We start from the raw sequence: 4,212 nt of genomic DNA on the forward strand, positions 1-4,212 counted from the left end.
TCGATCTGCAGACCGAGACAAAATTTAGTCCTTCCAAGATCTTTTATCTCAAACTCTTCCTTTAGAGTTTTTATAATTGTTGGAATTTCTTCTGGAGTTCCAATGATATTTAAATCATCAACGTACACAGTAATAATAATGAATCCAGATGCAATTTTCTTTATGAAAACACACGGGCAGATATCATCATTCTTAAATCCGTTTTTGGTCAGATACTCAGTAAGACGATTATACCACATTCGTCCAGATTGCTTTAGACCATATAAAGATCTTTGCGATTTAACTGAGTATAACCTTTGCGAATATTCATTGGATGGTTTAGACATCTTTAGTCTTTCAGGGACTTTCATATAGATATCCCGATCTAATGAGCCATATAAATAGGCTGTTACCACATCCATTAAATGCATATGCAGTTTATGATATGCAGATAAACTGACCAAATTACGCAATGTTATCGCATCCACTACTGGGGAATACGTTTCTTCATAATCTATATCGGGCCTTTGTGAAAAACCTTGTGCCACAAGTCGGACTTTGTAGCGCACAACTTCATTTTTCTCATTTCGTTTTCTCACAAATACCCATCGGTATCCAACAGGTTTTACATCATCAGATGTACGGACTACAGGTCCCAAGACTTCACGTTTTGCAAGTGAGTCTAATTCAACCTTCATGGCTTCTTTCCATTTTGGTCAATCATTCCTTTGTCGACATTCTTCGACTGATCTTGGCTCAAGATCCTTACTTTCATGCATGATATTTAATGCCACATTATATGCAAATATTTCATTGATAATTGTCTTATTTCGGTCCTATTTCTCTCCTATAAAGACATAATTTATCGAGATTTCGTCATTTTCACAATTTTTAGGTACCTGAACGTCTTCTGGCATTATATCAAAATTTTGGACAACTGCAGGTGTCTTTACTATGTCTTTTTCAATAGGAATAGTATTTACCTCTTTTTTCTTTCGAGGATTTTTATCTTTGGAACCGACAGGCCTGCCACGCTTCTGGCGTGTATTTGCTTCAGTGGCTATTTGTCCTACTGGGACATCAATTCGAATTGGGGCATTTTCCGTCCTGCCACGCTTCTGGCGTGAATTTGCTTCAGTGGCTACTTGTCCTACTGGGACATCAATTCGAATTGGGGCATTTTCCGCTGGTATATAAGATTTGGTTATCCTCTTTGTATCAAAAAATGCATCAGGCAATTCATTTGCTATTCTTTGCAAATGTATAATCTTTTGAATTTCTAGTTCACATTACCCTGATCGAGGATCTAAATGCATCAACGATGATGCATTCCAATTAAGTTCCTTTTCAGGAAGCTTATTCTCTCCCCCTAATGTTGGAAATTTTGATTCATCAAAATGACAATCTGCAAACCGGGCTTTAAATACATCTCCCGTTTGTATCTCAAGATACCTCACTATAGAGAGAGAATCATATCCAACATATATCCCCAATTTTCTTTGGGGTCCCATTTTGGTGCGATTAGGTGGTGCAATGGGAACATATATCGCAAACCCAAATATTCTTAAATGGGAGACATTTGGCTGCTGGCCAAAAGCTAATTGCATAGGAGAGAACTGATGGTAACTCATTGGCCTCAAATGAATAAGTGCTGCGGCATATAAAATAGCATGCCCCCAAACCGAGGTTGGGAGATTTGTTCTCATAAGCAAGGGTCTAGCAATCAATTGGAGGCATTTAATAAGTGATTCTACTAATTCATTTTGTGTGTGAACATAAGCTACTGGATGTTCAACACTTATTCCATTAGCCATACAATAAGCATCAAAATCTTGGAAAGTAAATTCACCAGCATTATCAAGGCGAATTGCTTTGATTGGATTTTCTAGAAATTGTGCTTTTAATCGAATAATTTGAGCCAGTAATCTCGCAAACACCAGGTTGCGAGAAGACAATAAGCACACATGTGACCATCTCGAAGATGCGTCTATTAGGACCATAAAATATCTGAAAGATTCACATGGTGGATGAATAGGTCCACATATATTACCTTGAATCCTTTCTAGGAATTCAGGGGACTCAAATCCAATCTTTACTGGTGATGGCCTTAAAAATTAACTTTTCCTGAGAACATGAAGCACAACAAAATTCACTAGTTTTAAGAATCTTCTGGTTTTTTAGTGAATGTCCATGAGAGTTTTCAATAATTCTCCTCATCATGGTTGTTTCCGGATGACCCAATCTATCATGCCAAGTTATGGATTAATTTGTGCTAGTAAACTTCTGGTTTACAATGGCATGTGATTCAATTGCACAAATCTTGGTATAATATAACCCAGATGAAAGTGAGGGTAATTTTTCTAATATAACTTTCTTATTTGAATCATGAGTTGTGATACATAAATACTCATGATTTCCCTCATTCATTGTCTCAACATGATATCTATTTCGGCGAATATTTTTGAAACTCAACAAGTTCCTCAGGGACTTGGTAGATAATAGTGCATTATTTATTATAAATTTTGTTCCTCCAGGAAACAAAACTATAGCTCTTCCGGAGCCTTCTATCACATTGCCTGAGCCAATAATAGTATTAACATATTCCTCTTTTGGCACAAGATGGGTAAAATATATATCACTTTTAAGAATAGTGTGCGAACTTGCACTATCCGCAAGGCAAATATCTTCAGAATATGTCCTTGCCATTTTTCCTCAAAAACAAATGATAATAATAATAAAATGAGTAGAAGTACATGTACAGTAAAATTATTCACATGAATACTTAACAAATACATACATATATCAAACTATTCCATCATTGATCAAATAGCCAATATTACCTTCAGAATCCTTAAAAAAATTAGATACATCATAATGAGTGGTGGAATTTTCATCATTTGAAACAAAATTTGTTTCCTTTTCTTTGTCATCCCTTTTCAAGGATGTTTGATAAAGATCAACTAGGTGCATTGGGGTACGACAGGTACGTGACCAATGGCCTTTTCCACCACAACGGAAGCATTTATACTTTCCCCATTATTTCTTTCTTTATCCCACTTCTGGTGAGATCTTTCTTGTGAACATAATTTCTTTTCCTTCCATAATTTTTCTTGTTATCAAAATCTTGCCATTTACCTCTTCTGGGGTTAATCGCCGCATTTACTTCAGGAAATGGGGCATCACCAACTGGGCGTGCTTCATGATTCCTCAAAAGTAACTCATTGTTGCGTTCAGCAACAAGAAAGCAAGAAATTAACTCAGAATATTTTCAAATTCTTTTTCTCGATACTGCTGCTACAGGAGCACATTCGAGACATGGAAGGTCAAGAAAGTTTTCCCTAACATATCGGGTTTGAGGAAGTATCACATGATTGTATCTTTCTTCAAGGTCTTTCCACAGATCTGCAGGATCTTTTAACGTGGGATATTCATTTTTTCAATCATACGTCAAGATAACGACAAAGGAAAATCATGGCCTTGACTTTTATCCTTTTTGAGATGTATTATTTTTAGCCTCAATGGTATCTTCAAGATCCATTGTATCAAGATGGATTTCAACATCTATATCCATGATAAATAATTATTTCCAGATATATTAAGAACATCAAATTCAAGATGAAAGAGTTTCGACATAATGAAAATTTGTTACCTGGAGTCTTCTTAAAATATCGTTAGAGCTTCGTGCTGATAACGTGTTGTAAAATAACTAAATAAATAAGGAAGAAGTAACAAATATAAAATATGGAAATATAATTAGATAACAATATTAACCACAGTTACTATCTCAATATAAAAGAGATGATACTTATATATATATATATATGTATTAACGTATGAAGGAAAAGAGAGAAAGAGTTTTGTATATAGACAATATAAATAGAGAGAGAGAATTCTTATTGATTGTTGCTATATAAAAACAAGCGAGGCTTCACCTATTTATACAGGTGACAAGCCTTTATTTTCAACCTTCATTTACTTTCAATTTATCTTGAAAAGCTATCCTTTCACTATAGAAAAAAATTAGCCGCCCAATCTCATAAATGGACATCTATATCATCATGCATATCTTAACAAAATTTTGTTCATAATAGATAAATACAAAACAATGAGTTGGGATAAATTTATAAATATTCTAGACAGTTCTATTGAATGGAATTCCATCGAATACTTTGCCTTGTTCAAATTGAAAGTTACAATTCCATGAAGTCTAAGGGCCCGGTTGGTTTAATCTAA

The sequence above is a fragment of the Arachis ipaensis genome, chromosome B02, assembly GCF_000816755.2.
Source record: "Arachis ipaensis cultivar K30076 chromosome B02, Araip1.1, whole genome shotgun sequence".
NCBI classification, from domain to species: Eukaryota; Viridiplantae; Streptophyta; class Magnoliopsida; order Fabales; family Fabaceae; genus Arachis; species Arachis ipaensis.